General features: G+C 33.9%; 1 long non-coding RNA gene across 1 annotated transcript in view; it reads left to right on the forward strand.

Annotated features, from left to right (window-relative positions):
• Nucleotides 1–666: 666 nt before the first annotated feature.
• The window catches only part of LOC148942430 (uncharacterized), an 80,904-nt gene continuing 61,305 nt past the window's right edge, over nt 667–20,265 (forward strand). The window contains exon 1 of the long non-coding RNA XR_016143165.1: nt 667–754. This is a non-coding gene — a long non-coding RNA (uncharacterized LOC148942430). The remainder of the gene's footprint in view (nt 755–20,265) is intronic.

The following is a 20,265-nucleotide window of genomic DNA, read 5'->3' on the forward strand; positions in this document are numbered from 1 at the left end:
ACCCTTGGAGCAACATGCTGTATCTATCTCCCTCTGAGGCGTTTCTGTTCTAATATAGCTATTTTTAATTGTTGTTTAATAATGTACATGCATTAAAACCAGTTTTTTCCAGCCCTGCATACCTATTTAGATAAATATATTTGAGAAGATTATCCCATCAAAGCCATCAAATGGTTTTTGTTCACCCATTAAGCAACAGAAATTAAATATAATGAGATTATATGTTTCTTCTTTTTTGCAAACATCACTGGAAATCGCTGGAGTGAAAAACATTTTAATAAAAGAAAGATAAGAAAAGATTTTGTCTACCACTTGTGCGTGTTTTAATTTTGCTTTTTGTACCTCCTTCAAATATTGAATCACAGGAGCAATTTTACGAGTTCTTAGTGTCACACTGAATGAAGATCCGAAGAAGATAGCCAGGGGGACGGAAAACATTCCACCCATGTCTTTGTGCCAGGACGTTTTTTTTAGAAAGCAATTTTCTAGAAAGGTCTGTGGTTTGTTATTCTGTCAATTTACTCCTCGCCTTTGAAAGTTAATCCAGCATTTACCGGCAGTCGAAAGACACATCTTTATTAATGCAGAGGGAAGTCTGTTGCGTCAAAAGCTGCGCGTCCCTCTTTTCAATTCTCTACTTTCTGCAAGGAGATGGAAAGCAGTTTCTCAATAGTTTCATTATGAGCTGTTACTTGGATGTTTAGTATGCTTATGAAATGTTTTTTGAAAGGATTTTTAAAGCGAAAATTGATAGGTAAATAAATTCATTTTTTTACAAATAGGTTTTTAATTAGTTGATGTAGCATAAGAATTTGTCTGATGGTCTTTGTCAGGAGCTGCCTCTCTGAGGGTGCCATTCCTTCAAAGCCATCTTTTGCTTTCTTCTAACAGAAACTCAATAGTAATAAAACTGGTTATGATAAAATAAGGCAAAGGGCGATTAGGTTATTGGACGTTTTTTATATTCTCTGAGATTTAGCTATAAAAAAGCAATAGACTGTTAGAAAGCTTAAAGCATTTCGTAGCCATCAAAGTAATTTAAAGACTTTTCTTTATTTCTTTTAAAATAAAGACTAAATTTATTAGAAATAATATAGTTATTTCTTCTTCGAATAGTTCTGTAGCTAAAAGTTGCAAAGTTTCCTGAAAGTTTCCTAGGCCAGCGGAATAAAATGTAGTTAGTCGTAACCAACTCTGATGTTAAGGAAGACAAAAGCATGATAATTTCCGAGATGGGGGAATAACAATCTCAAAAAATTAAATTTCTAGGCTAGTATTTAATTTTTTTCAAAAATGCTTCTGAGGAATCACCCACAATATACCCTGAGTTTAGGTCTGAATACTAATAATTCCTGTGAATATAGTTTATTTGAATATTTAAAATCAACTAAAATTGATTAGACCCATTTATTTGCAATATGAAATGCCAGGAATCTCGAAAGTAGCAATCTCAAAAATGTATTCTTTGCTACATCGCAGTCAATTAAACATTTTTCTGTAATTCTCTTGCTAGCATAATATTTATGCAAATTTATATTAAAAAGATTTAAAGGGCTCAAGAGCCCTCCTCCAAATTCTGAAACATACTTTGTTAGCAATAAAATATGTTTATACAACTATTCAATCCTGAAACCCCCTCCTTTTCGAAATAGATTTACTTTGTATATACTTACAAACCGTGAAAATGGAAGAAATATAGAAAAAGAAAATGATATCCAAAAAAGAGTCATCAGAATTTTTTTTAGTTTTTAAGGAAGTTCTTTTTGAAAGATCAGGAAAATGAGAGAGCAACTGCTACTCATCATTCTTTTCCCTTCTGAAAGAAGTCCTAACCCATGGGAATAGAGACTACAGGGAAATTTATCTTGGAAAGTTGGCTTGAAAAATTTTCTTTTCTTATGAAAAGTTGTAGCCTGGAGATATCTTATTTTAGCCTATTCAGAATAAATAAATAGATCCTATCCATAAATTAACACAACGTGTAAAACAGCTTCTAGAAAATAGAATAATTATTGTGGACTTGAATATAACCTTTAAAGGTGTGCGGCTGAACAGCCTTCAGAATATCTGTAAAAAAAAAAAAAAAAAAAAAAAAAAAAAAAAAAAAAAAAAAAAAAAAAACGTCGCTATGTTCATTTCATTTTGAATCTTCTTGAGAAAAAGGCATGATAACTGTTAAAATAACAACTTGGTTGTGGTAAAAAAGGCATGTGGTATCCTGGTAAAACATGATGATGTCGTAATGTTACATGAAATTAATTCCAAAACATAGTAAAACTAAAAGTGTGGTATTAAGTTTTCAAACACTTTTAATGATTAGTTGTGTGCATAATAATACAGTTAAGGCTTTAAGATTAAACGAAAAGAAAACTGACACGAAATATGAATTCCTAGCTGTTTTTGCATGTTTTAAAAAGAGAAATGATCCATTTTGTAAGACCGAGAAACCTGTAAACATCTTGAAAACGGAATAAGATTCGATAAAATTTTCAATACAATCGATTGAATGTGCTAAGTTCAACTGGATGGGCAATACATCTTGTATTTTCAATACTGGTTTCATGTATTCACAGTCAATAAATGCCGATTAAAACAGCATCTGGATAACTTCTAGATGCATTTTACATAATTTTTACACCGCAATATCGTTCTATTATAATCATAACATGCATAAACATATGGGGTCAGATTCAAACGCTTCGCCCAGCACCCTTAGATCTTCCATGGGAATATATTTAATCGACGAGTCTCCTTTTCCGTCAACCCTTTGGCAGCTGGGATCGAACACTAGGCCTTATATTTCCCAACAAAGATCAATCTACTCTGCCGCCATACGTCTTAGCTTTTTATTAGTAGCCCAATAACTTCAATCCTGATAAGAAAGCTATATCAAGGGAAGGGGGTAGGGGGTTTGAACCCCCTCGAAATGTTTGTCCAACTCTTAAAATCGTAATAAAAATGCATGAAAACTAATTTTTGATACATTAAACAATTTGTAGCCCCCCTCCCTCTCCATGAAAAATTCCTCCCCCATGGAAAAAATTCTGGATATGGCCTTGCCCGGGAATAACAGAAATTACTTGATGGTTACACCCTTAAAGTATTTTTATTCTCATAAGCCAAGAAATATTAAAATTCATGTATTTACTAAACAGTGGTCAAATACGGCTGTGAAGCATGGGCACTCCGAAAAGCGGATGAAGATTTGCTAGATGTTTTCCAGAGAAATTGCTTACGGATTTTTGTGGGTACCCGGCTAACTGACCGTATTTCAAACAGCAGGCTGTACGAGAAATGTGGTTCAATACCGCTCTCTAGGGCTATAATGAAAGAAAGATTTAGGTGGCTAGGACACGTTGTGCGGATGAAGGATAACAGATTGCCAAAGATTGTTCTTTTCGGCCAACCGTCTAGGGCTAAGCGGAAAGCAGGTCGTCCTCGTCTGGGGTGGGAGGACGTCATTAAGACAAATTTAAAGTAATTGGGAACTTCCTGAGAGGATGTGAAAAGGGAGGCTTTGAATGGATTGGGATGGAGGAGGAGCGCGCGTAGCTGTGTTGGCCTCAGTCGGCTTGGTGCTGCGGTGCGCTGTTAGTAGTAGTTAGTTGTAGTAGTGTTTACTAGGCTAGTGTCTTGACCACAAATAAATGAAACTGTGCTCTGCAAAAATGCACTCAAGAAGTAATTTTTTTTAATTTATTTTGGAAGGACACACTTTTAACATGCGAAAGAAGACTGTCAGCCAAACAATTGGGACATGTTCAAATTTTCTATTTTGTCACTGTGAGTTGGGATTGGACCAGTAAATCATTGATTTGAATTAGATCCAACTTACAATCTTAAAATTCTTTTAAATCTTTTTTCTTTCTGCCCTTCTTGTGCTTGTTTATTGCAGTACGGTATATAAACAGATATTTGTTGCAAAAACAGCCACAGTGCGATTTTAACAATTCATCAATGCATACAAAATAAAATAGAAACTAAAACAACCAGAAATTACATACACACGAAAATGTTTCGAGAACCCCCCCCCCCCCCCTATAAAATTGTTCCTAAATCATTCAAACCCATTTCTGAAAAAAAGAAAAAACTAACTTGACCCCACCTTACTTGAAAATAAAATCTTTGCTTAAATCCAGTAATTTGGGACAGATAACCAAAAAGTGAACCAGATCCTCGCCATTTTCTCCAAACATGGGGCGCGAGTAAGGAATATCCATCGCTCTCACTTTCCCTAAACAAACTTTTAGTATCAAACTTAACATTCCTGTAAATCCGAAAGCGGAGGTTGGACGCTCCTATTTACAAAAAGAAGGAAATTTTGCATATTTCACAAGAGGGGTGTCTGTGGGTTTTGTTTGTTTTTTTCCCTGAGGTGATTTTACAGCACCACTGGTCTTAAAATATCCAAAAAGGGGTCCTTAGGTCAGAAATCAAATCCTAGAGGCTTTACTAAGTAACAACGTGCCGTATATCGTGTCACAGCAGCGGCAATCTTTAAAATTTTCTGCCGAAAAACAACACATTTAATTTAAAATTAGCCTAAATTCTATCGGGCAAAAGTTCTAAGATTGTAAAAACCGATTTAATATAAAAAAGGTTTTTTAATTTTTTTCTAGTTTTTCAAAGCGCAGGTTATATAGAGGACTTAGGGAAAAAGTCGCCCCTAAAAATATATATAAAATTAATGCTTATCAATTACACTAATGGAATTTAACTCAGTTAATTTATTTGACGCTTCATTATTTATGCAAATTACTCATCAAATATTATACACAGTGCAGTAGAGCTGCGCACCACTGTTAGAGGGAACGGGGGGTCAGAAAATAAGTGTGTATTTCTGTGTTTGTCAAGTCATTTAAAAAGTGTATTTTTGTGACACAATCTTCTAACTCTCGGTTAGAGGTCCCTTGGATATATATGGAAGAAGGGCGAGATACTCCCTAGTATTCCTTTATTTGGAAAAATAAATACGGTCTAAACATGAAATGTGGGCTGCTAAAGGGATAGCCGCTCATTTCTTATCGCGAAAATATTTTGAGTATAAAATGGGATGCTATATTGATATGTTAAACTGCACAGAGATGAGACCGATGGAGCCCCCTCTTAACAATCCCCGTTTACCAACTAACCCCCATTGAAAAATCTGAAAATAATGGTCTGAAAATTCATTCTTCCAGACCCCTTCCTTGTAAATTGTTTGATGGGATGCACAGTTTTCAAGGGTGACTATCATTCTTGAAGTATTGTTATAGGTACTTCAAACTTTAACGTAAATTAAATTAAAAAAAAGTTTTTAAATTGAAAGTAAAGAACAACACTAAAGCTTAAAACGAACAGAAATTATTACGTATATGAAGGGGATTGCCTCCTCATCAACACCTTGCTTTTCCCGCTAAAGGTTTTTAGTACTTTTGAAAAAAGCTTCTCGTTGTTCCAATTAAACGAACATAATGTTTCAGACTTCGTTCTTAAATAATTGGGACAAAATTCAACTTCAGCGTAAACAGCGAGGTAATTTATGCACGCAATAATTTATGTTTTTTTTAAGTTTGAATGTTGCTCCTTACTTTCAGTTGAAAAACTTGTTTTTATATTTAATTTTTGACCGTTTTTTAAATAATACCAGAATATCTGGCCACACCTCCACGGAGAACCCCCCCCCCCACGGACATATCCTCTAGACAATTCAATCTCGATGACAATTTACCAGGCAACTACTATTAACAACTCCACACGTAAAATTGAGACGGAAAAGAGAAAGCAATCGACTGTGATGAACAAAATGGCTATCTCAAAATTTTAATCGAAAGATTTTGGGGATACAAGGGGTGGGGAGGGGTCCTAGCTGCACTCCAATATTTTGGTAACTTAAAAAGGGCACTAGAACTTTTAATTTTTGTTTGAATGAACCCTCTAACGATATTATAGGACCCCTAGATTGACACGATCTCCCCTGGGGAAAAAAACAACTAAACATACATCCATGATCTTTTTTCTGTAAAAAAAAATAAATAAAAAAATGCAAGTTCCAAATTTTTGCAGGTAGAAGCATGAAACCTCTACAATCGGATGCTCTGATATGTCGAATCTGATGGTGTGAGTTTCATTAAGATTCTATGACTCTTAGGGGTGTTTCCCCATTTTTTGGAAAATAATGCAAATTTTCTCAGGCTCTTAACCTTTGTTGGGTAGGACTAAACTTAAAGAAATCTATATATGTGAAATCAGCATAAAAATCCAATTCTTTTGATACATCTATTGATATCAAAATCACGTTTTTTAAAGCTTCAGTTACTATTGATCCAGGTTGCTCCTTACTTACAGTTCGTTACCACAAACTGGTTGATAACGGAGGGTTAAGGGGATGACAAGGGTTTCACATCTTATATATGCCTTAGTATGATACTTACAACGAATATTAATTAAACAGAATGATACAAGTTTGTTCAAATTAATTTAAAACGCAATATTAAAACTTTAAACGAACAGATATGATGCTGCATGTAAGAGGCAGAGACGCCCTTAAAGGAGTGCATACTTGAAGTTTTTTGCCATATGTTGGTTTTCCTCCAGCTACTTTTTTAATGTATAATATCAATAATCAGTTTATTAGTAATATTTTATAGTAATATATAATATATATAGTAATATTTTATTTTATTAGTAATTTATTAATCATTTTTATTAATTTAATATAATTTATATTTAATAACTAATATATTTAATAATTATATTTTTAATATATTTATAATATATTTTTTATATATATTTTTATATAATAATATATTTATATATATTTATATATATATTTATATTATATTATATATTACATTATATATTATATTTATATTATATTATATATATTTATATATATTTATATTATAATAATATATTTTTAATATATTTAATAATTATATAAATATATTGATAATAATTAATATATTTAATAAATATATTTAATAATTTTATATAATTAATATAATTTATTAATAATAATTTATTAATTTATTTTATAAGTAATATATTTTATTAGTAATATTTTATATAGTAATATTTTATAGTAATATATAGTAATATCTTTTAAATAAATTTAGGAAACGAAGAACGGGGAGAAATAATATAATAATATAATTTTGGAATTATAATATATAATAATAGAATAATAATATAATTTTGGCTTTATTGTAGTTTGGAATTATTAAATCTTCATTTTCTCAGTATTTTTAAAGATGAAGTTAAGAAGTATCAATCAATCATCAATCATTTTATTAATACTAAACTATATTACAAACGTAAAGAAAAATTATAGAGTATCATAGAGGAAGTATTCCGTAGCCAATATGTATGTTTGTTGACCCCTCTGTTTTGTTGTGGATGTTTTTTTCAATGTATTTTATTTCTAGTTTCATTTAATTGTTCTGTAATCAAAGTCATTATTGAGGTTACGCCTCCGATCTTGATTTATCAAGCCTCCCCTATTAACAAAGTTACTCAAGCATGTAATGGGGCAGCTCAATATTTATTAAATAAATCAATTTTTTTTCTATTAATTAACCTAAACTCAAACTTGAGCTGTTCAAAACTTTTTTCATATGCATAACACCTTTCGATTTTAAAACGTCAAACCTTAGACAAATCTACTTCCTGTTATTGAACTAAAATATTTTTTCTACTTCGTTGGGATATAGAAGTAAAGATATGTTCTGCCCTCTGAACAGGGGCGGATCCAGGATTTCTTTTGGAGGAGGGGGCGCAAAATAGGTTGATCCAAAAAAAATAGGGGGGGGGGGCAAAATAGATTGATCCGATAAACTTGCGTTAGAAGCAAGTTTAGTTAACGCAAACTTGAGTTAATTAAGTAAACTACACTACTTTAGACTACTCTAGGGGGGGGCCGCCCCCCCCCCTCCTGGAGCCGCCACTGCCTCTGAACCCCTTTTTATAGCCCTCTTATACCTGAGAACTGTGAATCTGCAAGATTTTTCTTTAATTGTTTCAAATTACGCTTGTATGGTAGCATCACCTTTTCGTTAGTGTTGTCATGAAGAGCCATAAAAACAAACAAGCAAAATTAATTTTTAATTAGTTGCAAAACTGATTGCTAAACTAATTAGCTTTTGCTAATACTTAGACGTTTTTAGAAGGTTGCTTAAAAAGGTTGCTTCTTTGCTTTGAAACTATTTTCAATTGATTGTAACATAACTTGCCACAACTTATATGCCGAACGTTTAAAAGTGTAATTCATTTATTGTGTTTTTTTGGGCAGAAGGTTTTTATTGGACAAAAGTAAAGGAATTATAAATATAATTGATATTTTTTTGTTTTTATAGTTTGCTGTTTTGTTTCGCTAGGTAACGCCAAGTAATGTTTCCAATGTAATGTAAATAGGAGTAAAGAAAATAAATGGAATCAAGAGATGTATTTAGGTTTTATATTTCTGTTTTTATATTTACCAGCACACGTCTGCTGTCTGCTGCTTTTGAATAAGTGTTAAGTGTTTCATTGTCACTTGAAAGTTCTTATCTATAATGCACAGTATTCAATTTTGAATTTTCGAAATGAAAAATCGCACAGAAATAATTGTTGTCAGACGTCCGTTAGGGTTTCATGGAGCTAGGAAACCTAGGGATGTTTTTTTTTATTCCGCCATGATAATTTACCGCTACATAGGGGACAGAAATAAATGTACTTTCCTCTCTTAAAATTTGGTGCCCACTGCTACCAAAAAATGCATAAGTGCGCGCACAGATATTTATTTTAAACAAGAAATTGAATCCGCAAATTTTTCCCGATTTCAAAGATACACATGATTATGTACGTTTCAAACAACCAGGTTTCATTTACAGTGTCCTTGGTACTTTAGCTTAGAATATCACTCCCATCACTGCACGGAAGCCAACAGTTTTCTAATTGACTTTCTTTTTCTCCTTAAATGCTAGATCAACTCCTGCGCTGTTTCTTCCACACAGGGATTCCAGTAATTATCCTTTGCATAAGAACACGCTAATTCCAGGAAGCTTTTAATGGTTTATAGACTTCAATTATTCTGTTTTCTTTTCATGTATGAAGAATCTTTAGAAACGGTTGCCAACTTCTTTGGTATTCCCAGAACACATATCTGAAGGAAAAATTAAATTATATACAATATACTTGATTTTATTTGTATTGAACTGCTTTTTTACTTGAGTAATCGACAAAATGTATTAGAAATCTGAAAGAGTTGAAGCGTCAAGGGGGCGCTGACGTCCCGCCACCTGTAGTACATCTCGGAACCCCAAGTGTGTCGCACAGCTCAATCACGCTTGGCACAGTCCCTAAATCGTTTGGCACTTTTTCCTCACGCATGACACATGCCTTTTGGTATACAAGATTTCTGAGAAGGATCAACCCCTCAGGACTCGTATTCTTTACGGGATCTCCACTGGTTTCATCTCTTTTATTTTGGGGAAGCCTCCTCAAGTGACTAAAAAAGACGCAGGGCCAAAGTTGTCCAGAATACTGTGTCTCTACCTTGCCCCCCGCCCCCCTCTGAGCTGCTTCCCTAAATGCAAGTATATACAGAATTTTTTTTTCTTTGCCCAGTCAACAAAATGAAAAAGTTACTTTTATTTAATGGGGTTTTTAGGACCGAATATTTATTAACGAGTCATTTTCTTTCTTCCTTTTTTCCATCCGTAAAAATAACAGCAACATTAAAAGTGCTCGAAAAGTAACTAGTCCTCCTTTATTATTGTCCATAAGTGTTTATGCGGCATTCAAACACGAGACGTACGCAATAATATTGTTTAGGGAGGGAGAATTAATGATAATTAAAGTTTTAAAATTAAAATAAGAAGTTCAGAGAAATTGGCTAAATTTAGTATTTAGGCCCTGACCGTCCCTTGTGTAGTCCCCTGATCCAAGTCTTCGATCGCATGACCGAGGCTTCGGCTACTTCGGCTTCGGCTCCTACATCCGAAAATTATCCTGTAATAAATTATCCTCTCCAAAAATTATCTGCTCCATCTCATAGTTCAGTTAATACTTCAATCTTAAAGTCCAACCATAGACAAATTAAAGATTAACTGATTACCCGTGAATTTTCTGATAAAAGATGTAGTTTCCCCTCTTTAATAGAAGAAAAAATTATAAAAGAAGAAATTTTACCCGCGGCTCTCTCAATTCACCCCCAAACATTTAAAATTAAACTTCTTCCCCTCCCATTTCAAAACTGGTTTTGTAGTCTCTCGGTCTAGGGTGGTGAGTTTGACCCTTACGACAAACCTTTCTGCAATACCCCAAATGATAATATTCCACTTTTAGGTGATGTTCTCCCCGCTATCACTATTAACATACGTACGCCCCGCCAAAGCTACCTCAGAAAAAAGCTTTTTTGAAGATATCTGTTGTTAAAGAGTTTGATAAAAACGTTATCATTTTCCAGATTTCCTCCTGACGAACACCGAAACTTTTAATATTAAAACGTTAATTGAGCAACAGCTAAACTGATTCATATTGATATACTTGGAGTTACTGAAGGTCAGGCTCAAAATCCTGATCTCCTTAAAATGACTGGTTCTTAAGAGTTTGTAAAGCTACGCCCGGTTGACCACCCAATGGGGAAAAAGGGGGAGGAGTAATGATTTTCCCAAAGGATTGCCTATCTCCTACCCTTATCCATGTACCAGGCCTAGGTGATAGCGATGAAATCATTTGGATACCTACTAAGGCCAAATGCTTGCCTCGGCCTTACACTAATTTTATCATTTGCTCATTTTATTATTCACCCGAACAGAATGCTTATTCTCGTCGCCATTTTTCATGATAGGCTACAAGCTGGTCTTGACGTCGTGAAGATAAAGTGCCCAAATGCCGGCATTTTTATAGCAGGAGACGCAAACGAACTTAGTCTTAATTGTCTGTGCAAAGATTAAAAGCTTAAGCAAATTGTTGATTCCCTACTACAAAAGGTGGTACCAGTTTGGATGTTATTTGCACCAACCTTAAATCCTTTTATAATGCTCCAACTACCCTCCTCCCCCCCCTCGGTGGTAGCCATCACTTCATGCTACAATCTAAAACACTGCTAGTTTTTAAAACAAATTACTCAGTCTCTGAATTATCGCACTGGCCAATAACAAGTCAAGATCTTTTTGATTTTGGATCTTGGATTACGTCGGAGAGTTGGGTAGATTTTGTATCGTGTGTAAATCTTAATTCAAAGCTTAGTCTGTTTATAATAAAATTAACGACAAATTACCAAAAATGTTTCCCAGAGGCTAACAAGAAGGTATGTTCCTCAGATAAACCCTACATTAATAAAAAAATAAAAGGACTAATCCATTTGAAACTCAAACTTTTTACCTTGGAAAGAAAGATGATACCTTAACCCCCTGTAAACAAATAAAGAAAGAAATACGTGGTGCTGCTTCTCGTTATGGTAAAAATAAATTAAATTGCTTAAAACAGAACAAACCTCAGCAATGGTTTAAGAAAGAGAAAAAAAATATGGGGTCGCTTGTGCAAGAACACTGATTTTCTTCTGGATGAACTGCCTGAACAGACAGCTAATGAGCTTAATAAACACTCAGCGAGCATCGTGCAAACATTCCCATCTCTCGGAAAACCATCTAATCCCCGAAACTCAAAAGGACAAATTCCCGGAAATTTCAGCAAGCAAATGATAGAAAAAACACATAAACTGAAAAAGAACTAGTGTTTGTCCCATTGATATCCCAATTGATCTAATTAAAGCATTCCTTGATAAACTTGATAAACTTATAAACTATTCCATGATAACACCCCTTGTTAGTATTTTTAATGATATTAGTAATTCTGGATGTTCCTTGTCGTGCTACAAGCTGGGCTCCAATCTCCAATTACTCCATTACACCATTACTCCAATCTATTGCTCAAATCCATTACTCCAATCCATTACTCCATATTACTCCATTCCAAAAGATGTGGATGACCTGTCTCCACTTGAGTTAAAATCTCAAGTGCTCACTCACTTGACTCAAAGTAATGCACTTGAGTCGACGAAATCTTAAAATCTCAATTATAACATTATTTGACGATGTCACACAGAAGGCTTCTTTGTTGAAGATGAAAGCTAACGCTAAAAAATTGTCAGTTATGACAGTTAATTTTTTAAAATTACCGCCTTCTTCCATAAACCCCATTCCTCCCTAAATCTTTGTCACATGTATTAAACTACTTGGGGTGACAATTACTGCTGACTTGAAGTGGGATGCCCATGTTCAAAATATCCTAAAACAAGCTTCCTCTCCAGTTTCCCTTCTATAACTTGTGTTAAAATTTTCTTGCCCTCCTACGGATCTTCTCCAACTTTATTGTTCTTTTATTCGGCCAATACTAGAGTTTGCTCTTTCCAATATGGCATTTTGGCCTTTCTTCAGAGCATATTTATAAGACTGAAAATGTCCAAAAACGAGCACTTAGAATCATAGATGGTGAAGGAAAGGTTCCATATCATTATCTATTAGGTGAGTTCAAACTCACCACGTTGGCCGAGAGAAGGAACCTCCTATGCCTTCGTTTAGGTACCAAGACCCTGTCTGTCAGTCGACAACGTTTCATCATCCCCAGACCCTACGTTTCCGCCCACAACAGACCGTCCCGTTAAAATGTCAAAAAGCCCCAAACTGACTCCCATCCCCGCTAAACATGAATGATATCGGAAGAGTTTTGTTCCGAGTTTTGTTGAGTTATATAATAGGCAGGAATATTCATCATTAATTTTATTGTCATCTATTTATTCTTTCTATTAGACTTTTTAATTAAGTTTCGACTCATCATATTTTTTATGTATGTTCATTAATTTTATTGTTATCTATTTATTTTTTATTTTTGAACTTTTAACTAAGTGCTGACTCTTTTTTTTATGTATTTTGTAAAATGAATTATGTTTTACGTGAACGTCAAGTTCTTTCGATCATATATATATATATATATATATATATATATATATATATATATATATATATATATATATATATATATATATATATATATATATATATATATATATATATATATATATATATATATATATATATATATATATATATATATATATATATATATATATATATATATATATATATATATATATATATATATATATATATATATATATATATATATATATATATATATATATACGAGTATATATATAGTATATAAATATATTTTCTAGTTGTTTTTGTTATGTTATCCTCCCCGGGTGGTCGTCCGGTATTTTCATTGAGAAATGCCTTTTTTGATATTTTCATTATAATAAATTGGAAAAACGACAGTGAGAGACAGTGTTTAAACATTTTTCCCGAGCTAAGCTATGGTGACTACCAAAATGTAAGAGTCAGCTATATTCTTCGTGATTTTTTAAAGTCACACTTGTGCACGAGAGGAAAACTTGAAAATGTGAGAAATTAGTTTAAAAAGTCCATTTCAAAAGTTATTTATTTTTACTACTAGTAACACTAGCAACTCGTTACAGCACTCAGCTGCCTGAGGACAACACAGATGAACACACACCTTGCCCAACTCAGTCTATTCAAGGCTTCACTCTTTACCCTCTCATATATAGTTTTAATTATTTAAAATGTAATTTCTTATTATCTCTTTCTACCGTATTTGGGGACTATCTGCTTTTCTTTTGGTGCCACCTGTATGACCAAAAAGTGCACCCTCTTATCCTTCATCCGAAAACGTGGCATAAGTGTTTTTGCTTTTTTTCATTAAAACAATATAATGTGGGATCAAACCGCAATTTCTTACAGCTCACTACGAAATATACAGTCAATCAACTGAGAGAGGCTATGAACATCCTTGTATATTGTCAAAACCGTATATGGCCAAACGTCAAAACAGTATATGGTCATATATGGTCAAACCCGTATTTTTACTGGTCTGTTAGAAAATCTCTCTGGAAAAGATTATTCCAAAGCACCAACGTGTTTGAGCCATTATTCTATTATTCCAGTATTCTAATCTTCGTTCACAGACTTATTTTCCCATTCTCCCCAACCTTTTTTAATTGCGAAAAAAAACACCCTTCACCTTGGTTGTTACGCTTTTCAAATCTTGACTACATCTGCAATCTTTAGTATTAATACTATCAAGGTACGTGAAATTATACGCTAGATCAGTCGTTTCTGTCCACAGCTATTTGTTTTCATTTATTTTACAATTTTCATTGATATTTTCACCAATACTGCGTCTTTATTTCTTTTATCAGATTCAGAATACAAACGGAAAAATTTATGGTACAGTCTTAGACATCTTCTAATTTCCGGAGAAAATCAGCATTAAATTTTCACTCTTATCCGTCAATCGTAAAAATTACGTTTAAAAGTTGAATTTGGTTCACCTCAAGAATATACGCACGGAATAAAGTCTTCACGTTATTCCACAGGATCTTTACGTTATTGTCCTGCATAGAATGGCTGCCGCTTGATATTTTCCACAGGATCTTCACGTTATTGTCCTGCATAAAATGACTGCCGCTTGATATTTTCCACAGGATCTTTACGTTATTATCCGGCATAAAATGGCTGCCGCTTGATATTTTCCACAGGATCTTTACGTTATTGTCCTGCATAAAATGGCTACCGCTTGATATTTTCCACAGGATCTTCACGTTATTGTCCTGCATAAAATGACTGCCGCTTGATATTTTCCACAGGATCTTTACGTTATTATCCGGCATAAAATGGCTGCCGCTTGATATTTTCCACAGGATCTTTACGTTATTGTCCTGCAAGAAATGGCTACCGCTTGATATTTTCCACAGGATCTTCACGTTATGGTCCTGCGTAAAATGACTGCCACTTGATATTTTCCACAGGATCTTTACGTTATTGTCCTGCATAAAATGGCTGCCGCTTGATATTTTCCACAGGATCTTCACGTTATTGTCCTGCATAAAATGACTGCCGCTTGATATTTTCCACAGGATCTTCACGTTATTGTCCTGCATAAAATGACTGCCGCTTGATATTTTCGACAGGATCTTCACGTTATTGTCCTGCATTAAATGACTGCCGCTTGATATTTTCCACAGGATCTTCACGTTATGGTCCTGCATAAAATGACTGCTACTTGATATTTTCCACAGGATCTTTACGTTATTGTCCTGCATAAAATGGCTGCCGCTTGATATTTTCCAGAGGATCTTCACATTATTGTCCTGCATAAAATGATTGCTGCTTGATATTTTCCACAGGATCTTCACGTTATTGTCCTGCATAAAATGGCTGCCGCTTGATATTTTCCACAGGATCTTTGGACTGTATCCCTGAGCTTGAAATCTTGAGGGAAGTACGTTAAACATTACCCCCAAAATTTATATTACTGTATATGTCAATATTGCTGAATATATAATATTAGTTTCCGAAGGTCGGGATTTCTCCTAAATAGATCTTGGGATATTGCAAAATTTTGTTTTATTTACAAGTGCGAATGAAGTATGGCACAGGTATTGCTGTTTTTGCCACGTCCAATTACACGGAGGTACACGGATAAATATCGCCACGTCCAAGAATATATCGCCAGGAGAAATATCGCCACGTCCAGAAGAAATATTGCCACGTCCAAAACACGTCACGTGTTTTGCCACGTCCAGGTACACGGAGAAATATTGCCTCAGAAAAGGGTGAGTGTGGAGACTTGTAGAAAACAGCCATTGACACCACATCAAATGTATTCTTTAAATGTGGTGGTTAATCTTCAGCATTGCTACCTGCTTTGTTCTGGTCCTCTCTAGTGGGGTCTAAAGAGTATTAGGAGTCTCGCCGTTGCTTAGCAGATAGTTTAAATTCTATTACAATTTATGGCAAATAAAAGAATACAACAACTAAACTGCTAATAGCGATCCCCAAAAATACAAAAAAATCGTTTGTGATGGGGCAGATACTAATTCATTTATTTATTTTGTTCATTTATTTTCCTCAAAATTGAAAAGTATATAAAATACATAAATGAAATTAAAAAAGACAAATGAAACACTTCAACCAACGAAACGCGTGATTGATGTTAAATGGGCTTAAAGATATCACTGAAAAAAATATGTAAGATAAACACAACAACAACAAAATCAAACAATATTTAAATTCTTGAAAAAAAGGAAAAGGTTATGGATAAAGAAAAGATATTTTCTATAATAAACAATTAACCAAACAAAAAAAGAAAAAAGAAAAAAACAAATAACAAACATATCTAAAAACCACACAAAATTAATAAATTATATACCCAAAATACAAAATTTTACCAATTTCTCATCAACCATTCTGCAAAAATAACAATAATACTTATAATAAGTAAATAAAAACTATGAGCATTTTCCTAGTAAGTATTTTTTCAATTGACTTTTAATCCACCTAAGCCACCCGAATGCTCTCTGAAATTTAGTTCCATAAATGAGGCACTTAAAATCTGACTGGGAAAATGGCCCTAGTTCTACTTGTATATGGGGCAGCAAAACCCTCTGCAGGATGAGTCTCATAATTACGGAGAGATCTGCTATCACTAAAAAGATCACGAAAGCCTCAAAAACTATAAAGTTAGCAAGTATTATACAAGGATTTACAAATTAACACGAATTAGCACAAAATAACGCGGATTTTGGTGGATATTTTCACTGAAGTTCAAAAGATAGTCCAGGTTCTAATTGAATACACCGTTTATGACTAAGAGGGTAGAATTAAGCTAGCACAAGTCCCACTTTTCCCCAACCAGAAGGAGGGACAAAAAAATCAGTGTTACACACTGTATTTTGGGCAAATTCTTTCTTTTCAAGTATTGCTGTCAGTCCAATTTGACGTTTTTTGGTGTGACCTCGATAAAAAGAATTGAAAAGTTTCTTCACTTCTAGGTTCATTATAAACCTCAAGGAGAAAATTGTTGACAAAAAATTGTCATAAAGACGAAGAAAAAGAGAGAGGTAAAGAGAGAGAGAAAAGAGAGAGAGAGAGAGAGAGAGAGAGAGAGAGAGAAAGAGAGTGCGAAATGATCCTCTTGTTTCACTTGAGGCTTATTAAAACCTCGAAAAGTTTTAGTTGGAGCTAATTTTTACCGAGCTGAAATTTAGTTGTAAAAATGACTGTCTTAAAAATAGTTGCCAACTTTAATCACAAAATTTTTTGTAAATTACTAAACGTTTATGTGATGATTTACACCTGTTTTTTTTTTATATTCAAACTCATTTTTGATTATTTATACCGTAGTATCTTCAGCTTCTTTAACGAGACTTTTCCATTGTATTTGAATTGCACAATTCATTATTCAATTTAAACTAACCCAGATGTTAATAAACTAATGAAATAAATACTTGTTTACGATACAGGTATGTACACTATAGTTTATCATAGGGTAGTGGTGGAGGAATTTTTGCTTAAACAGTGAAAACAAAAACGGTGAGATGAATTATATGAAAAAAAGTTAAAATTAAAAAAGAAAGGTTTAGAATATTGCAATAGTTTTTGGAACCAGAGCTCCTTTACATTTATGCATACCTTTCCTGAAAACATAAGAGGGATCAGGGGCTAGAAGCTGTTACATATCTGACATAATATTCTCGCCTTAGTTTTTAGATTTTATTGGAAAACTGAGGGGATTATGACCTCTTACCTTCGCCCAAATAGTACTCTTGAAAATATCTAGTATTCTAAGGAAATTAAAACAACTGCTCAGTTCTACTTTGTAATTGTATTAAGTCTAATTTTCGGACTGAGTTACTTTTATAGAAATCCTCGGATTAAGGATATAGATATTTCATTAAAAATACGTCAATATATAACGTCATACTGCCAAGTTAGGGAAAAAAGATACGTCGGTTACTTTGTTATCTTTCTATGTATTGATATTATTTTAATTGTCGTCTTTTTTTGAAAAATGCCAAAAAAGCCGATTCCGAGGAAACACTAAACGGGGCATTTTTGAAAATCTAGGAGGAATAAGATCGAAAAAGTCTCTGATACCCTCCCCCGGACAATACCAATCCCCCCCCCCAACTAAAAAAAAAACGAGAAATACCCCCTGCGGAAAATACCCCCTCTCGAAAAATGCCCCCCCGGTAAATACTCGCCCCCGGAAAAGACCTCCCGTGGAAAATAAGGCTTTCCAAATTTGAGAATTTTATTTGAGTTTTGTTTTTTTAAATTCCGTAGGGGGAAGGAATTTCAGAACTTGTGCATTATGCGCCACTCACTCAAGTTTACGCTGTGTAAAACGCGAGAACAAACCGGTTTCTTCGTTAGTTTTTTTCAGCTTAGCGTGAGACCAGACAAAGACAAGTGACGGAGTATATGGGAAATATATAATTAGGGCAATACATTTTTCACGAACAGAAATTACAATAAATAACCGAGTCAAACTCAAAACGAGCAGAAATTAACATAAGATGGGGTCAAACCCCCTATGCCTTCCCAAGGCCAGAACATAATTTCACTTTACTGAAAAAAATAAAAGTTTTTGCTTTAATAACTTTAATAAATCAAATAATATTAAGATCTTGATTAGGTACTAAATATCAGTATATGTATGTTAAACTGAAAATGCACATTCATTTGTATTTTTTTCAGTAAAGTGCAAATTATGTTCTGACCTTGGGAAGGCATAGGGGTTTCGAGACCAACTTATGCTAATTTCTGCTCGTTTTGAGTTTGACTTGGTTATTTATTGTAATTTTTGTTCGTTTTGGGTTTCATTTATTTATCGATGCTGATTTGTGGTAGTTTCACGCTTGGTAGATTATTTGATTTTATTTTTGCTCATTTTTTGTTTAATGGAGTTCTTTACTTTCCTTTGAAAAAATTATTTTGTGGAAAAAGTTTTTTTTAATTAATTTCTGTTCCTTTTATATTGACACAGTCTTTTCAGGGAAAAACCCAATAATACTTTAAATCTTTTCGTTTTTTCAAGAATTTATATCTTGGCCTGGTATTTGTATGCTGGAGAAAAGTTTTCAGCAATCTTTAACAACATGCGTACTTTTAAATTTCTGGACACACATAGTAGTGTTTAATCTAGTTTCATACCTCCTCTAGTTGACCTGAAATGGAAAACTTGATACCATTCGCAAAAAAATCTGTTTACTTTCTTTGATATAATGGATACATTTACGCTATTTTGATTTGGTTAAATTTTAAGAGCTGAAGTAGCCCCAATAGTTTGAACATAATACCCTCAGTCGTTCCTGGGATACTGCTGAGATGCCTTATTGGGAATTAGCATTAACCCAGTGCATTTTGATTTAATCTTATGGCAATATTTAGTTTTTAAACATAAAGGCAAATGGGAGGGTGGGCGTGGGAGGGGGATTAGTTTAACTCCAATCACTTTCGACTATTAAAAAGGGCATCAACCCTTCTATTTTCAATCGAATGAGCTCTTTTCAAAGTTCTTACGACAACTGCTTCAATACAAAGCGCCCTGGTCTAAACAACAACAACTACAAAAAAAGTAATACTTTATACCCACATCAATCTTTACTATAAAAATGTCGAACCTTCCAATCACTTTCGACTATTAAAAAGGGCACTAGGCCTTTCAATTTCTAATCGAATGAGCCCTTTTTTAGTTTCTACGACAACACTTTCTATAAACACCTTATATGCTCCAGGGCGTAAATTAAAACCCTTACCCTATGGGCTGTGAGGGTGGTTGTCATCCTCTAAGACCTAGTTTCCAGAACTTTCAAATACGTTAAACAAAATGGCTATCTCAAAATTTTGATTGGATGTGTGGGAAAATAGTGGGCGTGAGAGGGGCGTTAGTCATTCTCCAATCACTTTCAACCATTAAAAAAGGCACTAACCCTTTCAATTTCAAATCAAATGAGCCCTTTTGAAGTTTCTACGACAACGCTTTCAATAAAAACCTTATATGCCCCAGGGCATAACTTACAAAACTTGCCCTAAGGGCTGGGGGGGGGGGGGGGCTTTCATCCTCAAAGACTTAATTTCCAAAACTTTTTGCAACGTTGAACAAAATGGAGATCTGAAAATTTTGATTGGATGTGTTTGGGGGAATGGTGGGCGTGAGAGCGGAGCTACGTATTTGCCCTACAAATCCTTGCAAATATTGAAAAGTGCACTAGCCCTTTCAATTTACAATTGAATAAGTCCCTTTTGAAGTTTTTACGACAACTCTATCTATAAAAACCTTATATGCCCCCAGGGCATAACTTACAACCTTTGCCCTGGGGGCTCTGGGGGGTTTGTCATCCTTAAATACATAATTTCCAGAACTTTCAATTACGTT

Source organism: Artemia sp. Qi Xiang Cuo, chromosome 17 (assembly GCF_049724085.1).
Source record: "Artemia sp. Qi Xiang Cuo chromosome 17, ASM4972408v1, whole genome shotgun sequence".
NCBI lineage: Eukaryota > Metazoa > Arthropoda > Branchiopoda > Anostraca > Artemiidae > Artemia > Artemia sp. Qi Xiang Cuo.